The 12,539-nt window shown below is 46.8% G+C and overlaps 63 non-coding genes across 63 annotated transcripts; all 63 read left to right on the plus strand.

Moving 5' to 3' along the window:
- The first annotated feature begins 20 nt into the window (after positions 1-20).
- On the plus strand, positions 21-139 carry LOC148982718 (5S ribosomal RNA). The gene has a single exon (XR_016166570.1). It is a non-coding gene; the product is annotated as a 5S ribosomal RNA (ribosomal RNA).
- A 63-nt stretch (positions 140-202) lies between these two features.
- LOC148982719 (5S ribosomal RNA) lies at positions 203-321 on the plus strand. Its single transcript, XR_016162653.1, has one exon. It is a non-coding gene; the product is annotated as a 5S ribosomal RNA (ribosomal RNA).
- Positions 322-384: 63 nt separating this feature from the next.
- LOC148982720 (5S ribosomal RNA) lies at positions 385-503 on the plus strand. The gene has a single exon (XR_016160691.1). It is a non-coding gene; the product is annotated as a 5S ribosomal RNA (ribosomal RNA).
- Positions 504-566: 63 nt separating this feature from the next.
- Positions 567-685, plus strand: LOC148982721 (5S ribosomal RNA). Its single transcript, XR_016160702.1, has one exon. It is a non-coding gene; the product is annotated as a 5S ribosomal RNA (ribosomal RNA).
- Positions 686-748: 63 nt separating this feature from the next.
- LOC148982722 (5S ribosomal RNA) lies at positions 749-867 on the plus strand. Its single transcript, XR_016160713.1, has one exon. It is a non-coding gene; the product is annotated as a 5S ribosomal RNA (ribosomal RNA).
- Positions 868-930: 63 nt separating this feature from the next.
- LOC148982723 (5S ribosomal RNA) lies at positions 931-1,049 on the plus strand. Its single transcript, XR_016160724.1, has one exon. It is a non-coding gene; the product is annotated as a 5S ribosomal RNA (ribosomal RNA).
- A 63-nt stretch (positions 1,050-1,112) lies between these two features.
- On the plus strand, positions 1,113-1,231 carry LOC148982724 (5S ribosomal RNA). Its single transcript, XR_016163999.1, has one exon. It is a non-coding gene; the product is annotated as a 5S ribosomal RNA (ribosomal RNA).
- A 171-nt stretch (positions 1,232-1,402) lies between these two features.
- Positions 1,403-1,521, plus strand: LOC148982725 (5S ribosomal RNA). The gene has a single exon (XR_016160735.1). It is a non-coding gene; the product is annotated as a 5S ribosomal RNA (ribosomal RNA).
- Positions 1,522-1,584: 63 nt separating this feature from the next.
- LOC148982726 (5S ribosomal RNA) lies at positions 1,585-1,703 on the plus strand. Its single transcript, XR_016160746.1, has one exon. It is a non-coding gene; the product is annotated as a 5S ribosomal RNA (ribosomal RNA).
- A 63-nt stretch (positions 1,704-1,766) lies between these two features.
- Positions 1,767-1,885, plus strand: LOC148982727 (5S ribosomal RNA). Its single transcript, XR_016160757.1, has one exon. It is a non-coding gene; the product is annotated as a 5S ribosomal RNA (ribosomal RNA).
- A 63-nt stretch (positions 1,886-1,948) lies between these two features.
- LOC148982728 (5S ribosomal RNA) lies at positions 1,949-2,067 on the plus strand. The gene has a single exon (XR_016160770.1). It is a non-coding gene; the product is annotated as a 5S ribosomal RNA (ribosomal RNA).
- Positions 2,068-2,130: 63 nt separating this feature from the next.
- On the plus strand, positions 2,131-2,249 carry LOC148982729 (5S ribosomal RNA). The gene has a single exon (XR_016160781.1). It is a non-coding gene; the product is annotated as a 5S ribosomal RNA (ribosomal RNA).
- A 63-nt stretch (positions 2,250-2,312) lies between these two features.
- LOC148982730 (5S ribosomal RNA) lies at positions 2,313-2,431 on the plus strand. Its single transcript, XR_016160792.1, has one exon. It is a non-coding gene; the product is annotated as a 5S ribosomal RNA (ribosomal RNA).
- A 171-nt stretch (positions 2,432-2,602) lies between these two features.
- Positions 2,603-2,721, plus strand: LOC148982731 (5S ribosomal RNA). Its single transcript, XR_016160803.1, has one exon. It is a non-coding gene; the product is annotated as a 5S ribosomal RNA (ribosomal RNA).
- A 63-nt stretch (positions 2,722-2,784) lies between these two features.
- Positions 2,785-2,903, plus strand: LOC148982732 (5S ribosomal RNA). Its single transcript, XR_016160814.1, has one exon. It is a non-coding gene; the product is annotated as a 5S ribosomal RNA (ribosomal RNA).
- A 63-nt stretch (positions 2,904-2,966) lies between these two features.
- On the plus strand, positions 2,967-3,085 carry LOC148982733 (5S ribosomal RNA). The gene has a single exon (XR_016163123.1). It is a non-coding gene; the product is annotated as a 5S ribosomal RNA (ribosomal RNA).
- A 63-nt stretch (positions 3,086-3,148) lies between these two features.
- On the plus strand, positions 3,149-3,267 carry LOC148982734 (5S ribosomal RNA). Its single transcript, XR_016160825.1, has one exon. It is a non-coding gene; the product is annotated as a 5S ribosomal RNA (ribosomal RNA).
- A 63-nt stretch (positions 3,268-3,330) lies between these two features.
- Positions 3,331-3,449, plus strand: LOC148982735 (5S ribosomal RNA). The gene has a single exon (XR_016160836.1). It is a non-coding gene; the product is annotated as a 5S ribosomal RNA (ribosomal RNA).
- A 63-nt stretch (positions 3,450-3,512) lies between these two features.
- LOC148982736 (5S ribosomal RNA) lies at positions 3,513-3,631 on the plus strand. The gene has a single exon (XR_016160847.1). It is a non-coding gene; the product is annotated as a 5S ribosomal RNA (ribosomal RNA).
- Positions 3,632-3,801: 170 nt separating this feature from the next.
- LOC148982737 (5S ribosomal RNA) lies at positions 3,802-3,920 on the plus strand. Its single transcript, XR_016160858.1, has one exon. It is a non-coding gene; the product is annotated as a 5S ribosomal RNA (ribosomal RNA).
- A 63-nt stretch (positions 3,921-3,983) lies between these two features.
- On the plus strand, positions 3,984-4,102 carry LOC148982738 (5S ribosomal RNA). Its single transcript, XR_016163113.1, has one exon. It is a non-coding gene; the product is annotated as a 5S ribosomal RNA (ribosomal RNA).
- A 63-nt stretch (positions 4,103-4,165) lies between these two features.
- LOC148982739 (5S ribosomal RNA) lies at positions 4,166-4,284 on the plus strand. The gene has a single exon (XR_016162654.1). It is a non-coding gene; the product is annotated as a 5S ribosomal RNA (ribosomal RNA).
- A 63-nt stretch (positions 4,285-4,347) lies between these two features.
- Positions 4,348-4,466, plus strand: LOC148982740 (5S ribosomal RNA). The gene has a single exon (XR_016160869.1). It is a non-coding gene; the product is annotated as a 5S ribosomal RNA (ribosomal RNA).
- Positions 4,467-4,637: 171 nt separating this feature from the next.
- Positions 4,638-4,756, plus strand: LOC148982741 (5S ribosomal RNA). Its single transcript, XR_016160881.1, has one exon. It is a non-coding gene; the product is annotated as a 5S ribosomal RNA (ribosomal RNA).
- Positions 4,757-4,819: 63 nt separating this feature from the next.
- Positions 4,820-4,938, plus strand: LOC148982742 (5S ribosomal RNA). The gene has a single exon (XR_016160892.1). It is a non-coding gene; the product is annotated as a 5S ribosomal RNA (ribosomal RNA).
- A 63-nt stretch (positions 4,939-5,001) lies between these two features.
- LOC148982743 (5S ribosomal RNA) lies at positions 5,002-5,120 on the plus strand. Its single transcript, XR_016162655.1, has one exon. It is a non-coding gene; the product is annotated as a 5S ribosomal RNA (ribosomal RNA).
- Positions 5,121-5,183: 63 nt separating this feature from the next.
- Positions 5,184-5,302, plus strand: LOC148982744 (5S ribosomal RNA). Its single transcript, XR_016160903.1, has one exon. It is a non-coding gene; the product is annotated as a 5S ribosomal RNA (ribosomal RNA).
- Positions 5,303-5,365: 63 nt separating this feature from the next.
- Positions 5,366-5,484, plus strand: LOC148982745 (5S ribosomal RNA). Its single transcript, XR_016160914.1, has one exon. It is a non-coding gene; the product is annotated as a 5S ribosomal RNA (ribosomal RNA).
- A 63-nt stretch (positions 5,485-5,547) lies between these two features.
- LOC148982746 (5S ribosomal RNA) lies at positions 5,548-5,666 on the plus strand. The gene has a single exon (XR_016160925.1). It is a non-coding gene; the product is annotated as a 5S ribosomal RNA (ribosomal RNA).
- Positions 5,667-5,729: 63 nt separating this feature from the next.
- Positions 5,730-5,848, plus strand: LOC148982747 (5S ribosomal RNA). The gene has a single exon (XR_016162263.1). It is a non-coding gene; the product is annotated as a 5S ribosomal RNA (ribosomal RNA).
- A 63-nt stretch (positions 5,849-5,911) lies between these two features.
- LOC148982748 (5S ribosomal RNA) lies at positions 5,912-6,030 on the plus strand. Its single transcript, XR_016162608.1, has one exon. It is a non-coding gene; the product is annotated as a 5S ribosomal RNA (ribosomal RNA).
- A 172-nt stretch (positions 6,031-6,202) lies between these two features.
- On the plus strand, positions 6,203-6,321 carry LOC148982749 (5S ribosomal RNA). The gene has a single exon (XR_016160936.1). It is a non-coding gene; the product is annotated as a 5S ribosomal RNA (ribosomal RNA).
- Positions 6,322-6,384: 63 nt separating this feature from the next.
- Positions 6,385-6,503, plus strand: LOC148982750 (5S ribosomal RNA). Its single transcript, XR_016160947.1, has one exon. It is a non-coding gene; the product is annotated as a 5S ribosomal RNA (ribosomal RNA).
- A 63-nt stretch (positions 6,504-6,566) lies between these two features.
- On the plus strand, positions 6,567-6,685 carry LOC148982751 (5S ribosomal RNA). The gene has a single exon (XR_016160958.1). It is a non-coding gene; the product is annotated as a 5S ribosomal RNA (ribosomal RNA).
- A 63-nt stretch (positions 6,686-6,748) lies between these two features.
- LOC148982752 (5S ribosomal RNA) lies at positions 6,749-6,867 on the plus strand. Its single transcript, XR_016160969.1, has one exon. It is a non-coding gene; the product is annotated as a 5S ribosomal RNA (ribosomal RNA).
- A 63-nt stretch (positions 6,868-6,930) lies between these two features.
- Positions 6,931-7,049, plus strand: LOC148982753 (5S ribosomal RNA). The gene has a single exon (XR_016160980.1). It is a non-coding gene; the product is annotated as a 5S ribosomal RNA (ribosomal RNA).
- Positions 7,050-7,112: 63 nt separating this feature from the next.
- On the plus strand, positions 7,113-7,231 carry LOC148982754 (5S ribosomal RNA). The gene has a single exon (XR_016164000.1). It is a non-coding gene; the product is annotated as a 5S ribosomal RNA (ribosomal RNA).
- Positions 7,232-7,402: 171 nt separating this feature from the next.
- LOC148982755 (5S ribosomal RNA) lies at positions 7,403-7,521 on the plus strand. The gene has a single exon (XR_016160992.1). It is a non-coding gene; the product is annotated as a 5S ribosomal RNA (ribosomal RNA).
- A 63-nt stretch (positions 7,522-7,584) lies between these two features.
- Positions 7,585-7,703, plus strand: LOC148982756 (5S ribosomal RNA). The gene has a single exon (XR_016161003.1). It is a non-coding gene; the product is annotated as a 5S ribosomal RNA (ribosomal RNA).
- A 63-nt stretch (positions 7,704-7,766) lies between these two features.
- On the plus strand, positions 7,767-7,885 carry LOC148982757 (5S ribosomal RNA). Its single transcript, XR_016161013.1, has one exon. It is a non-coding gene; the product is annotated as a 5S ribosomal RNA (ribosomal RNA).
- Positions 7,886-7,948: 63 nt separating this feature from the next.
- Positions 7,949-8,067, plus strand: LOC148982758 (5S ribosomal RNA). The gene has a single exon (XR_016161024.1). It is a non-coding gene; the product is annotated as a 5S ribosomal RNA (ribosomal RNA).
- Positions 8,068-8,130: 63 nt separating this feature from the next.
- On the plus strand, positions 8,131-8,249 carry LOC148982759 (5S ribosomal RNA). Its single transcript, XR_016161035.1, has one exon. It is a non-coding gene; the product is annotated as a 5S ribosomal RNA (ribosomal RNA).
- A 63-nt stretch (positions 8,250-8,312) lies between these two features.
- Positions 8,313-8,431, plus strand: LOC148982760 (5S ribosomal RNA). The gene has a single exon (XR_016161046.1). It is a non-coding gene; the product is annotated as a 5S ribosomal RNA (ribosomal RNA).
- A 171-nt stretch (positions 8,432-8,602) lies between these two features.
- Positions 8,603-8,721, plus strand: LOC148982761 (5S ribosomal RNA). The gene has a single exon (XR_016161057.1). It is a non-coding gene; the product is annotated as a 5S ribosomal RNA (ribosomal RNA).
- A 63-nt stretch (positions 8,722-8,784) lies between these two features.
- On the plus strand, positions 8,785-8,903 carry LOC148982762 (5S ribosomal RNA). Its single transcript, XR_016161068.1, has one exon. It is a non-coding gene; the product is annotated as a 5S ribosomal RNA (ribosomal RNA).
- Positions 8,904-8,966: 63 nt separating this feature from the next.
- Positions 8,967-9,085, plus strand: LOC148982763 (5S ribosomal RNA). Its single transcript, XR_016163124.1, has one exon. It is a non-coding gene; the product is annotated as a 5S ribosomal RNA (ribosomal RNA).
- A 63-nt stretch (positions 9,086-9,148) lies between these two features.
- On the plus strand, positions 9,149-9,267 carry LOC148982764 (5S ribosomal RNA). The gene has a single exon (XR_016161079.1). It is a non-coding gene; the product is annotated as a 5S ribosomal RNA (ribosomal RNA).
- A 63-nt stretch (positions 9,268-9,330) lies between these two features.
- On the plus strand, positions 9,331-9,449 carry LOC148982765 (5S ribosomal RNA). The gene has a single exon (XR_016161090.1). It is a non-coding gene; the product is annotated as a 5S ribosomal RNA (ribosomal RNA).
- A 63-nt stretch (positions 9,450-9,512) lies between these two features.
- On the plus strand, positions 9,513-9,631 carry LOC148982766 (5S ribosomal RNA). Its single transcript, XR_016161101.1, has one exon. It is a non-coding gene; the product is annotated as a 5S ribosomal RNA (ribosomal RNA).
- A 170-nt stretch (positions 9,632-9,801) lies between these two features.
- On the plus strand, positions 9,802-9,920 carry LOC148982767 (5S ribosomal RNA). The gene has a single exon (XR_016161113.1). It is a non-coding gene; the product is annotated as a 5S ribosomal RNA (ribosomal RNA).
- Positions 9,921-9,983: 63 nt separating this feature from the next.
- LOC148982768 (5S ribosomal RNA) lies at positions 9,984-10,102 on the plus strand. The gene has a single exon (XR_016163114.1). It is a non-coding gene; the product is annotated as a 5S ribosomal RNA (ribosomal RNA).
- Positions 10,103-10,165: 63 nt separating this feature from the next.
- On the plus strand, positions 10,166-10,284 carry LOC148982769 (5S ribosomal RNA). Its single transcript, XR_016162656.1, has one exon. It is a non-coding gene; the product is annotated as a 5S ribosomal RNA (ribosomal RNA).
- Positions 10,285-10,347: 63 nt separating this feature from the next.
- On the plus strand, positions 10,348-10,466 carry LOC148982770 (5S ribosomal RNA). Its single transcript, XR_016161124.1, has one exon. It is a non-coding gene; the product is annotated as a 5S ribosomal RNA (ribosomal RNA).
- Positions 10,467-10,638: 172 nt separating this feature from the next.
- LOC148982771 (5S ribosomal RNA) lies at positions 10,639-10,757 on the plus strand. The gene has a single exon (XR_016161135.1). It is a non-coding gene; the product is annotated as a 5S ribosomal RNA (ribosomal RNA).
- A 63-nt stretch (positions 10,758-10,820) lies between these two features.
- LOC148982772 (5S ribosomal RNA) lies at positions 10,821-10,939 on the plus strand. The gene has a single exon (XR_016161146.1). It is a non-coding gene; the product is annotated as a 5S ribosomal RNA (ribosomal RNA).
- Positions 10,940-11,002: 63 nt separating this feature from the next.
- Positions 11,003-11,121, plus strand: LOC148982773 (5S ribosomal RNA). The gene has a single exon (XR_016162658.1). It is a non-coding gene; the product is annotated as a 5S ribosomal RNA (ribosomal RNA).
- Positions 11,122-11,184: 63 nt separating this feature from the next.
- Positions 11,185-11,303, plus strand: LOC148982774 (5S ribosomal RNA). Its single transcript, XR_016161157.1, has one exon. It is a non-coding gene; the product is annotated as a 5S ribosomal RNA (ribosomal RNA).
- A 63-nt stretch (positions 11,304-11,366) lies between these two features.
- On the plus strand, positions 11,367-11,485 carry LOC148982775 (5S ribosomal RNA). The gene has a single exon (XR_016161168.1). It is a non-coding gene; the product is annotated as a 5S ribosomal RNA (ribosomal RNA).
- A 63-nt stretch (positions 11,486-11,548) lies between these two features.
- Positions 11,549-11,667, plus strand: LOC148982776 (5S ribosomal RNA). Its single transcript, XR_016161179.1, has one exon. It is a non-coding gene; the product is annotated as a 5S ribosomal RNA (ribosomal RNA).
- A 63-nt stretch (positions 11,668-11,730) lies between these two features.
- LOC148982777 (5S ribosomal RNA) lies at positions 11,731-11,849 on the plus strand. Its single transcript, XR_016162264.1, has one exon. It is a non-coding gene; the product is annotated as a 5S ribosomal RNA (ribosomal RNA).
- A 63-nt stretch (positions 11,850-11,912) lies between these two features.
- LOC148982778 (5S ribosomal RNA) lies at positions 11,913-12,031 on the plus strand. The gene has a single exon (XR_016162609.1). It is a non-coding gene; the product is annotated as a 5S ribosomal RNA (ribosomal RNA).
- A 172-nt stretch (positions 12,032-12,203) lies between these two features.
- On the plus strand, positions 12,204-12,322 carry LOC148982779 (5S ribosomal RNA). The gene has a single exon (XR_016161190.1). It is a non-coding gene; the product is annotated as a 5S ribosomal RNA (ribosomal RNA).
- Positions 12,323-12,385: 63 nt separating this feature from the next.
- LOC148982780 (5S ribosomal RNA) lies at positions 12,386-12,504 on the plus strand. Its single transcript, XR_016161201.1, has one exon. It is a non-coding gene; the product is annotated as a 5S ribosomal RNA (ribosomal RNA).
- The last annotated feature ends 35 nt before the right edge of the window (positions 12,505-12,539 follow it).

Raw genomic sequence — 12,539 nt, forward strand, 5'->3', positions numbered from 1 at the left:
CAATTTTGGCAGCAGATTTCGCTTACGGCCATACCACCTTGAGAACGCCCGAACTCGTCTGTTCTCGGAAGCTAAGCAGGGTCGGGCCTGGTTAGTACTTGGATGGGAGACCGCCTGGGAATACCAGGTGCTGTAAGCTTTATGTAGTTTACTACCCTAATGTTCTAACCATTCAAATAGCCCAATTTTGGCAGGAGATTTCGCTTACGACCATACCACCTTGAGAACGCCCGAACTCGTCTGATCTCGGAAGCTAAGCAGGGTCGGGCCTGGTTAGTACTTGGATGGGAGACCGCCTGGGAATACCAGGTGCTGTAAGCTTTATGTAGTTTACTACCCTAATGTTCTAACCATTCAAATAGCCCAATTTTGGCAGCAGATTTCGCTTACGGCCATACCACCTTGAGAACGCCCGAACTCGTCTGATCTCGGAAGCTAAGCAGGGTCGGGCCTGGTTAGTACTTGGATGGGAGACCGCCTGGGAATACCAGGTGCTGTAAGCTTTATATAGTTTACTACCCTAATGTTCTAACCATTCAAATAGCCCAATTTTGGCAGCAGATTTCGCTTACGGCCATACCACCTTGAGAACGCCCGAACTCGTCTGATCTCGGAAGCTAAGCAGGGTCGGGCCTGGTTAGTACTTGGATGGGAGACCGCCTGGGAATACCAGGTGCTGTAAGCTTTATATAGTTTACTACCCTAATGTTTTAACTATTCAAATAGCCCAATTTTGGCAGCAGATTTCGCTTACGGCCATACCACCTTGAGAACGCCCGAACTCGTCTGATCTCGGAAGCTAAGCAGGGTCGGGCCTGGTTAGTACTTGGATGGGAGACCGCCTGGGAATACCAGGTGCTGTAAGCTTTATATAGTTTACTACCCTAATGTTCTAACCATTCAAATAGCCCAATTTTGGCAGCAGATTTCGCTTACGGCCATACCACCTTGAGAACGCCCGAACTCGTCTGATCTCGGAAGCTAAGCAGGGTCGGGCCTGGTTAGTACTTGGATGGGAGACCGCCTGGGAATACCAGGTGCTGTAAGCTTTATATAGTTTACTACCCTAATGTTTCAACTATTCAAATAGCCCAATTTTGGCAGCAGATTTCGCTTACTGCCATACCACCTTGAGAACGCCCGAACTCGTCTGATCTCGGAAGCTAGGCAGGGTCGGGCCTGGTTAGTACTTGGATGGGAGACCGCCTGGGAATACCAGGTGCTGTAAGCTTTATTGTTTAAAAAAAAAAAAAAAAAAAAAGAGTCAATGAAATGTTTCAAAAATCCTAAATTGTCTTTTTTCCCCTCAAAATTCCTGAAATAGTCTCTCAGTTTCTTCAGAAAGCCTGAAAGAGTCTCTTTTTTTTCTTCTTCAAATAGCCCAATTTTGGCTGCAGATTTCGCTTACGGCCATACCACCTTGAGAACGCCCGAACTCGTCTGATCTCGGAAGCTAAGCAGGGTCGGGCCTGGTTAGTACTTGGATGGGAGACCGCCTGGGAATACCAGGTGCTGTAAGCTTTATGTAGTTTACTACCCTAATGTTCTAACCATTCAAATAGCCCAATTTTGGCAGCAGATTTCGCTTACGGCCATACCACCTTGAGAACGCCCGAACTCGTCTGATCTCGGAAGCTAAGCAGGGTCGGGCCTGGTTAGTACTTGGATGGGAGACCGCCTGGGAATACCAGGTGCTGTAAGCTTTATATAGTTTACTACCCTAATGTTCTAACCATTCAAATAGCCCAATTTTGGCAGCAGATTTCGCTTACGGCCATACCACCTTGAGAACGCCCGAACTCGTCTGATCTCGGAAGCTAAGCAGGGTCGGGCCTGGTTAGTACTTGGATGGGAGACCGCCTGGGAATACCAGGTGCTGTAAGCTTTATATAGTTTACTACCCTAATGTTTTAACTATTCAAATAGCCCAATTTTGGCAGCAGATTTCGCTTACGGCCATACCACCTTGAGAACGCCCGAACTCGTCTGATCTCGGAAGCTAAGCAGGGTCGGGCCTGGTTAGTACTTGGATGGGAGACCGCCTGGGAATACCAGGTGCTGTAAGCTTTATATAGTTTACTACCCTAATGTTCTAACCATTCAAATAGCCCAATTTTGGCAGCAGATTTCGCTTACGGCCATACCACCTTGAGAACGCCCGAACTCGTCTGATCTCGGAAGCTAAGCAGGGTCGGGCCTGGTTAGTACTTGGATGGGAGACCGCCTGGGAATACCAGGTGCTGTAAGCTTTATATAGTTTACTACCCTAATGTTTTAACTATTCAAATAGCCCAATTTTGGCAGCAGATTTCGCTTACGGCCATACCACCTTGAGAACGCCCGAACTCGTCTGATCTCGGAAGCTAAGCAGGGTCGGGCCTGGTTAGTACTTGGATGGGAGACCGCCTGGGAATACCAGGTGCTGTAAGCTTTATTGTTTAAAAAAAAAAAAAAAAAAAAAGAGTCAATGAAATGTTTCAAAAATCCTAAATTGTCTTTTTTCCCCTCAAAATTCCTGAAATAGTCTCTCAGTTTCTTCAGAAAGCCTGAAAGAGTCTCTTTTTTTTCTTCTTCAAATAGCCCAATTTTGGCTGCAGATTTCGCTTACGGCCATACCACCTTGAGAACGCCCGAACTCGTCTGATCTCGGAAGCTAAGCAGGGTCGGGCCTGGTTAGTACTTGGATGGGAGACCGCCTGGGAATACCAGGTGCTGTAAGCTTTATGTAGTTTACTACCCTAATGTTCTAACCATTCAAATAGCCCAATTTTGGCAGCAGATTTCGCTTACGGCCATACCACCTTGAGAACGCCCGAACTCGTCTGATCTCGGAAGCTAAGCAGGGTCGGGCCTGGTTAGTACTTGGATGGGAGACCGCCTGGGAATACCAGGTGCTGTAAGCTTTATATAGTTTACTACCCTAATGTTCTAACCATTCAAATAGCCCAATTTTGGCAGCAGATTTCGCTTACGGCCATACCACCTTGAGAACGCCCGAACTCGTCTGATCTCGGAAGCTAAGAAGGGTCGGGCCTGGTTAGTACTTGGATGGGAGACCGCCTGGGAATACCAGGTGCTGTAAGCTTTATATAGTTTACTACCCTAATGTTTTAACTATTCAAATAGCCCAATTTTGGCAGCAGATTTCGCTTACGGCCATACCACCTTGAGAACGCCCGAACTCGTCTGATCTCGGAAGCTAAGCAGGGTCGGGCCTGGTTAGTACTTGGATGGGAGACCGCCTGGGAATACCAGGTGCTGTAAGCTTTATATAGTTTACTACCCTAATGTTCTAACCATTCAAATAGCCCAATTTTGGCAGCAGATTTCGCTTACGGCCATACCACCTTGAGAACGCCCGAACTCGTCTGATCTCGGAAGCTAAGCAGGGTCGGGCCTGGTTAGTACTTGGATGGGAGACCGCCTGGGAATACCAGGTGCTGTAAGCTTTATATAGTTTACTACCCTAATGTTTTAACTATTCAAATAGCCCAATTTTGGCAGCAGATTTCGCTTACGGCCATACCACCTTGAGAACGCCCGAACTCGTCTGATCTCGGAAGCTAAGCAGGGTCGGGCCTGGTTAGTACTTGGATGGGAGACCGCCTGGGAATACCAGGTGCTGTAAGCTTTATTGTTTAAAAAAAAAAAAAAAAAAAAGAGTCAATGAAATGTTTCAAAAATCCTAAATTGTCTTTTTTCCCCTCAAAATTCCTGAAATAGTCTCTCAGTTTCTTCAGAAAGCCTGAAAGAGTCTCTTTTTTTTCTTCTTCAAATAGCCCAATTTTGGCTGCAGATTTCGCTTACGGCCATACCACCTTGAGAACGCCCGAACTCGTCTGATCTCGGAAGCTAAGCAGGGTCGGGCCTGGTTAGTACTTGGATGGGAGACCGCCTGGGAATACCAGGTGCTGTAAGCTTTATGTAGTTTACTACCCTAATGTTCTAACCATTCAAATAGCCCAATTTTGGCAGCAGATTTCGCTTACGGCCATACCACCTTGAGAACGCCCGAACTAGTCTGATCTCGGAAGCTAAGCAGGGTCGGGCCTGGTTAGTACTTGGATGGGAGACCGCCTGGGAATACCAGGTGCTGTAAGCTTTATGTAGTTTACTACCCTAATGTTCTAACCATTCAAATAGCCCAATTTTGGCAGGAGATTTCGCTTACGACCATACCACCTTGAGAACGCCCGAACTCGTCTGATCTCGGAAGCTAAGCAGGGTCGGGCCTGGTTAGTACTTGGATGGGAGACCGCCTGGGAATACCAGGTGCTGTAAGCTTTATGTAGTTTACTACCCTAATGTTCTAACCATTCAAATAGCCCAATTTTGGCAGCAGATTTCGCTTACGGCCATACCACCTTGAGAACGCCCGAACTCGTCTGATCTCGGAAGCTAAGCAGGGTCGGGCCTGGTTAGTACTTGGATGGGAGACCGCCTGGGAATACCAGGTGCTGTAAGCTTTATTGTTTAAAAAAAAAAAAAAAAAAAAAGAGTCAATGAAATGTTTCAAAAATCCTAAATTGTCTTTTTTCCCCTCAAAATTCCTGAAATAGTCTCTCAGTTTCTTCAGAAAGCCTGAAAGAGTCTCTTTTTTTTCTTCTTCAAATAGCCCAATTTTGGCTGCAGATTTCGCTTACGGCCATACCACCTTGAGAACGCCCGAACTCGTCTGATCTCGGAAGCTAAGCAGGGTCGGGCCTGGTTAGTACTTGGATGGGAGACCGCCTGGGAATACCAGGTGCTGTAAGCTTTATGTAGTTTACTACCCTAATGTTCTAACCATTCAAATAGCCCAATTTTGGCAGCAGATTTCGCTTACGGCCATACCACCTTGAGAACGCCCGAACTCGTCTGATCTCGGAAGCTAAGCAGGGTCGGGCCTGGTTAGTACTTGGATGGGAGACCGCCTGGGAATACCAGGTGCTGTAAGCTTTATGTAGTTTACTACCCTAATGTTCTAACCATTCAAATAGCCCAATTTTGGCAGGAGATTTCGCTTACGACCATACCACCTTGAGAACGCCCGAACTCGTCTGATCTCGGAAGCTAAGCAGGGTCGGGCCTGGTTAGTACTTGGATGGGAGACCGCCTGGGAATACCAGGTGCTGTAAGCTTTATGTAGTTTACTACCCTAATGTTCTAACCATTCAAATAGCCCAATTTTGGCAGCAGATTTCGCTTACGGCCATACCACCTTGAGAACGCCCGAACTCGTCTGATCTCGGAAGCTAAGCAGGGTCGGGCCTGGTTAGTACTTGGATGGGAGACCGCCTGGGAATACCAGGTGCTGTAAGCTTTATATAGTTTACTACCCTAATGTTCTAACCATTCAAATAGCCCAATTTTGGCAGCAGATTTCGCTTACGGCCATACCACCTTGAGAACGCCCGAACTCGTCTGATCTCGGAAGCTAAGCAGGGTCGGGCCTGGTTAGTACTTGGATGGGAGACCGCCTGGGAATACCAGGTGCTGTAAGCTTTATATAGTTTACTACCCTAATGTTTTAACTATTCAAATAGCCCAATTTTGGCAGCAGATTTCGCTTACGGCCATACCACCTTGAGAACGCCCGAACTCGTCTGATCTCGGAAGCTAAGCAGGGTCGGGCCTGGTTAGTACTTGGATGGGAGACCGCCTGGGAATACCAGGTGCTGTAAGCTTTATATAGTTTACTACCCTAATGTTCTAACCATTCAAATAGCCCAATTTTGGCAGCAGATTTCGCTTACGGCCATACCACCTTGAGAACGCCCGAACTCGTCTGATCTCGGAAGCTAAGCAGGGTCGGGCCTGGTTAGTACTTGGATGGGAGACCGCCTGGGAATAGCAGGTGCTGTAAGCTTTATATAGTTTACTACCCTAATGTTTCAACTATTCAAATAGCCCAATTTTGGCAGCAGATTTCGCTTACGGCCATACCACCTTGAGAACGCCCGAACTCGTCTGATCTCGGAAGCTAGGCAGGGTCGGGCCTGGTTAGTACTTGGATGGGTGACCGCCTGGGAATACCAGGTGCTGTAAGCTTTATTGTTTAAAAAAAAAAAAAAAAAAAAAAGAGTCAATGAAATGTTTCAAAAATCCTAAATTGTCTTTTTTCCCCTCAAAATTCCTGAAATAGTCTCTCAGTTTCTTCAGAAAGCCTGAAAGAGTCTCTTTTTTTTCTTCTTCAAATAGCCCAATTTTGCCTGCAGATTTCGCTTACGGCCATACCACCTTGAGAACGCCCGAACTCGTCTGATCTCGGAAGCTAAGCAGGGTCGGGCCTGGTTAGTACTTGGATGGGAGACCGCCTGGGAATACCAGGTGCTGTAAGCTTTATGTAGTTTACTACCCTAATGTTCTAACCATTCAAATAGCCCAATTTTGGCAGCAGATTTCGCTTACGGCCATACCACCTTGAGAACGCCCGAACTCGTCTGATCTCGGAAGCTAAGCAGGGTCGGGCCTGGTTAGTACTTGGATGGGAGACCGCCTGGGAATACCAGGTGCTGTAAGCTTTATATAGTTTACTACCCTAATGTTCTAACCATTCAAATAGCCCAATTTTGGCAGCAGATTTCGCTTACGGCCATACCACCTTGAGAACGCCCGAACTCGTCTGATCTCGGAAGCTAAGCAGGGTCGGGCCTGGTTAGTACTTGGATGGGAGACCGCCTGGGAATACCAGGTGCTGTAAGCTTTATATAGTTTACTACCCTAATGTTTTAACTATTCAAATAGCCCAATTTTGGCAGCAGATTTCGCTTACGGCCATACCACCTTGAGAACGCCCGAACTCGTCTGATCTCGGAAGCTAAGCAGGGTCGGGCCTGGTTAGTACTTGGATGGGAGACCGCCTGGGAATACCAGGTGCTGTAAGCTTTATATAGTTTACTACCCTAATGTTCTAACCATTCAAATAGCCCAATTTTGGCAGCAGATTTCGCTTACGGCCATACCACCTTGAGAACGCCCGAACTCGTCTGATCTCGGAAGCTAAGCAGGGTCGGGCCTGGTTAGTACTTGGATGGGAGACCGCCTGGGAATACCAGGTGCTGTAAGCTTTATATAGTTTACTACCCTAATGTTTCAACTATTCAAATAGCCCAATTTTGGCAGCAGATTTCGCTTACTGCCATACCACCTTGAGAACGCCCGAACTCGTCTGATCTCGGAAGCTAGGCAGGGTCGGGCCTGGTTAGTACTTGGATGGGAGACCGCCTGGGAATACCAGGTGCTGTAAGCTTTATTGTTTAAAAAAAAAAAAAAAAAAAAAGAGTCAATGAAATGTTTCAAAAATCCTAAATTGTCTTTTTTCCCCTCAAAATTCCTGAAATAGTCTCTCAGTTTCTTCAGAAAGCCTGAAAGAGTCTCTTTTTTTTCTTCTTCAAATAGCCCAATTTTGGCTGCAGATTTCGCTTACGGCCATACCACCTTGAGAACGCCCGAACTCGTCTGATCTCGGAAGCTAAGCAGGGTCGGGCCTGGTTAGTACTTGGATGGGAGACCGCCTGGGAATACCAGGTGCTGTAAGCTTTATGTAGTTTACTACCCTAATGTTCTAACCATTCAAATAGCCCAATTTTGGCAGCAGATTTCGCTTACGGCCATACCACCTTGAGAACGCCCGAACTCGTCTGATCTCGGAAGCTAAGCAGGGTCGGGCCTGGTTAGTACTTGGATGGGAGACCGCCTGGGAATACCAGGTGCTGTAAGCTTTATATAGTTTACTACCCTAATGTTCTAACCATTCAAATAGCCCAATTTTGGCAGCAGATTTCGCTTACGGCCATACCACCTTGAGAACGCCCGAACTCGTCTGATCTCGGAAGCTAAGCAGGGTCGGGCCTGGTTAGTACTTGGATGGGAGACCGCCTGGGAATACCAGGTGCTGTAAGCTTTATATAGTTTACTACCCTAATGTTTTAACTATTCAAATAGCCCAATTTTGGCAGCAGATTTCGCTTACGGCCATACCACCTTGAGAACGCCCGAACTCGTCTGATCTCGGAAGCTAAGCAGGGTCGGGCCTGGTTAGTACTTGGATGGGAGACCGCCTGGGAATACCAGGTGCTGTAAGCTTTATATAGTTTACTACCCTAATGTTCTAACCATTCAAATAGCCCAATTTTGGCAGCAGATTTCGCTTACGGCCATACCACCTTGAGAACGCCCGAACTCGTCTGATCTCGGAAGCTAAGCAGGGTCGGGCCTGGTTAGTACTTGGATGGGAGACCGCCTGGGAATACCAGGTGCTGTAAGCTTTATATAGTTTACTACCCTAATGTTTTAACTATTCAAATAGCCCAATTTTGGCAGCAGATTTCGCTTACGGCCATACCACCTTGAGAACGCCCGAACTCGTCTGATCTCGGAAGCTAAGCAGGGTCGGGCCTGGTTAGTACTTGGATGGGAGACCGCCTGGGAATACCAGGTGCTGTAAGCTTTATTGTTTAAAAAAAAAAAAAAAAAAAAAGAGTCAATGAAATGTTTCAAAAATCCTAAATTGTCTTTTTTCCCCTCAAAATTCCTGAAATAGTCTCTCAGTTTCTTCAGAAAGCCTGAAAGAGTCTCTTTTTTTTCTTCTTCAAATAGCCCAATTTTGGCTGCAGATTTCGCTTACGGCCATACCACCTTGAGAACGCCCGAACTCGTCTGATCTCGGAAGCTAAGCAGGGTCGGGCCTGGTTAGTACTTGGATGGGAGACCGCCTGGGAATACCAGGTGCTGTAAGCTTTATGTAGTTTACTACCCTAATGTTCTAACCATTCAAATAGCCCAATTTTGGCAGCAGATTTCGCTTACGGCCATACCACCTTGAGAACGCCCGAACTCGTCTGATCTCGGAAGCTAAGCAGGGTCGGGCCTGGTTAGTACTTGGATGGGAGACCGCCTGGGAATACCAGGTGCTGTAAGCTTTATATAGTTTACTACCCTAATGTTCTAACCATTCAAATAGCCCAATTTTGGCAGCAGATTTCGCTTACGGCCATACCACCTTGAGAACGCCCGAACTCGTCTGATCTCGGAAGCTAAGAAGGGTCGGGCCTGGTTAGTACTTGGATGGGAGACCGCCTGGGAATACCAGGTGCTGTAAGCTTTATATAGTTTACTACCCTAATGTTTTAACTATTCAAATAGCCCAATTTTGGCAGCAGATTTCGCTTACGGCCATACCACCTTGAGAACGCCCGAACTCGTCTGATCTCGGAAGCTAAGCAGGGTCGGGCCTGGTTAGTACTTGGATGGGAGACCGCCTGGGAATACCAGGTGCTGTAAGCTTTATATAGTTTACTACCCTAATGTTCTAACCATTCAAATAGCCCAATTTTGGCAGCAGATTTCGCTTACGGCCATACCACCTTGAGAACGCCCGAACTCGTCTGATCTCGGAAGCTAAGCAGGGTCGGGCCTGGTTAGTACTTGGATGGGAGACCGCCTGGGAATACCAGGTGCTGTAAGCTTTATATAGTTTACTACCCTAATGTTTTAACTATTCAAATAGCCCAATTTTGGCAGCAGATTTCGCTTACGGCCATACCACCTTGAGAACGCCCGAACTCGTCTGATCTCGGAAGCTAAGCAGGGTCGGGCCTGGTTAGTACTTGGATGGGAGACCGCCTGGGAATACCAGGTGCTGTAAGCTTTATTGTTTAAAAAAAAAAAAAAAAAAAAGAGTCAATGAAATGTTTCAAAAATCCTAAATTGTCTTTTTTCCCCTCAAAATTCCTGAAATAGTCTCTCAGTTTCTTCAGAAAGCCTGAAAGAGTCTCTTTTTTTTCTTCTTCAAATAGCCCAATTTTGGCTGCAGATTTCGCTTACGGCCATACCACCTTGAGAACGCCCGAACTCGTCTGATCTCGGAAGCTAAGCAGGGTCGGGCCTGGTTAGTACTTGGATGGGAGACCGCCTGGGAATACCAGGTGCTGTAAGCTTTATGTAGTTTACTACCCTAATGTTCTAACCATTCAAATAGCCCAATTTTGGCAGCAGATTTCGCTTACGGCCATACCACCTTGAGAACGCCCGAACTAGTCTGATCTCGGAAGCTAAGCAGGGTCGGGCCTGGTTAGTACTTGGATGGGAGACCGCCTGGGAATACCAGGTGCTGTAAGCTTTATGTAGTTTACTACCCTAATGTTCTAACCATTCAAATAGCCCAATTTTGGCAGGAGATTTCGCTTACGACCATACCACCTTGAGAACGCCCGAACTCGTCTGATCTCGGAAGCTAAGCAGGGTCGGGCCTGGTTAGTACTTGGATGGGAGACCGCCTGGGAATACCAGGTGCTGTAAGCTTTATGTAGTTTACTACCCTAATGTTCTAACCATTCAAATAGCCCAATTTTGGCAGCAGATTTCGCTTACGGCCATACCACCTTGAGAACGCCCGAACTCGTCTGATCTCGGAAGCTAAGCAGGGTCGGGCCTGGTTAGTACTTGGATGGGAGACCGCCTGGGAATACCAGGTGCTGTAAGCTTTATTGTTTAAAAAAAAAAAAAAAAAAAAAAGAGTCAATGAAATGTTTCAAAAATCCTAAATTGTCTTTTTTCCCCTCAAAATTCCTGAAATAGTCTCTCAGTTTCTTCAGAAAGCCTGAAAGAGTCTCTTTTTTTTCTTCTTCAAATAGCCCAATTTTGGCTGCAGATTTCGCTTACGGCCATACCACCTTGAGAACGCCCGAACTCGTCTGATCTCGGAAGCTAAGCAGGGTCGGGCCTGGTTAGTACTTGGATGGGAGACCGCCTGGGAATACCAGGTGCTGTAAGCTTTATGTAGTTTACTACCCTAATGTTCTAACCATTCAAATAGCCCAATTTTGGCAGCAGATTTCGCTTACGGCCATACCACCTTGAGAACGCCCGAACTCGTCTGATCTCGGAAGCTAAGCAGGGTCGGGCCTGGTTAGTACTTGGATGGGAGACCGCCTGGGAATACCAGGTGCTGTAAGCTTTATGTAGTTTACTACCCTAATGTTCTAACCATTCAAATAGCCCAATTTTGGCAGGAGATTTCGCTTACGACCATACCACCTTGAGAACGCCCGAACTCGTCTGATCTCGGAAGCTAAGCAGGGTCGGGCCTGGTTAGTACTTGGATGGGAGACCGCCTGGGAATACCAGGTGCTGTAAGCTTTATGTAGTTTACTACCCTAATGTTCTAACCATTCAAATAGCCCAATTTTGGCAGCAGATTTCGCTTACGGCCATACCACCTTGAGAACGCCCGAACTCGTCTGATCTCGGAAGCTAAGCAGGGTCGGGCCTGGTTAGTACTTGGATGGGAGACCGCCTGGGAATACCAGGTGCTGTAAGCTTTATATAGTTTACTACCCTAATGTTCTAACCATTCAAATAGCCCAATTTTGGCAGCAGATTTCGCTTACGGCCATACCACCTTGAGAACGCCCGAACTCGTCTGATCTCGGAAGCTAAGCAGGGTCGGGCCTGGTTAGTACTTGGATGGGAGACCGCCTGGGAATACCAGGTGCTGTAAGCTTTATATAGTTTACTACCCTAATGTTTTAACTATTCAAATAGCCCAATTTTGGCAGCAGATTTCGCTTACGGCCATACCACCTTGAGAACGCCCGAACTCGTCTGATCTCGGAAGCTAAGCAGGGTCGGGCCTGGTTAGTACTTGGATGGGAGACCGCCTGGGAATACCAGGTGCTGTAAGCTTTATATAGTTTACTACCCTAATGTTCTAACCATTCAAATAGCCCAATTTTGGCAGCAGATTTCGCTTACGGCCATACCACCTTGAGAACGCCCGAACTCGTCTGATCTCGGAAGCTAAGCAGGGTCGGGCCTGGTTAGTACTTGGATGGGAGACCGCCTGGGAATAGCAGGTGCTGTAAGCTTTATATAGTTTACTACCCTAATGTTTCAACTATTCAAATAGCCCAATTTTGGCAGCAGATTTCGCTTACGGCCATACCACCTTGAGAACGCCCGAACTCGTCTGATCTCGGAAGCTAGGCAGGGTCGGGCCTGGTTAGTACTTGGATGGGTGACCGCCTGGGAATACCAGGTGCTGTAAGCTTTATTGTTTAAAAAAAAAAAAAAAAAAAAAAGAGTCAATGAAATGTTTCAAAAATCCTAAATTGTCTTTTTTCCCCTCAAAATTCCTGAAATAGTCTCTCAGTTTCTTCAGAAAGCCTGAAAGAGTCTCTTTTTTTTCTTCTTCAAATAGCCCAATTTTGCCTGCAGATTTCGCTTACGGCCATACCACCTTGAGAACGCCCGAACTCGTCTGATCTCGGAAGCTAAGCAGGGTCGGGCCTGGTTAGTACTTGGATGGGAGACCGCCTGGGAATACCAGGTGCTGTAAGCTTTATGTAGTTTACTACCCTAATGTTCTAACCATTCAAATAGCCCAATTTTGGCAGCAGATTTCGCTTACGGCCATACCACCTTGAGAACGCCCGAACTCGTCTGATCTCGGAAGCTAAGCAGGGTCGGGCCTGGTTAGTACTTGGATGGGAGACCGCCTGGGAATACCAGGTGCTGTAAGCTTTATGTAGTTTACTACCCTAATGTTCTAACCATTC

The sequence above is a fragment of the Pimephales promelas genome, chromosome 3 (genome assembly GCF_988280905.1).
Source record: "Pimephales promelas chromosome 3, fPimPro1.hap1.1, whole genome shotgun sequence".
NCBI classification, from domain to species: Eukaryota; Metazoa; Chordata; class Actinopteri; order Cypriniformes; family Leuciscidae; genus Pimephales; species Pimephales promelas.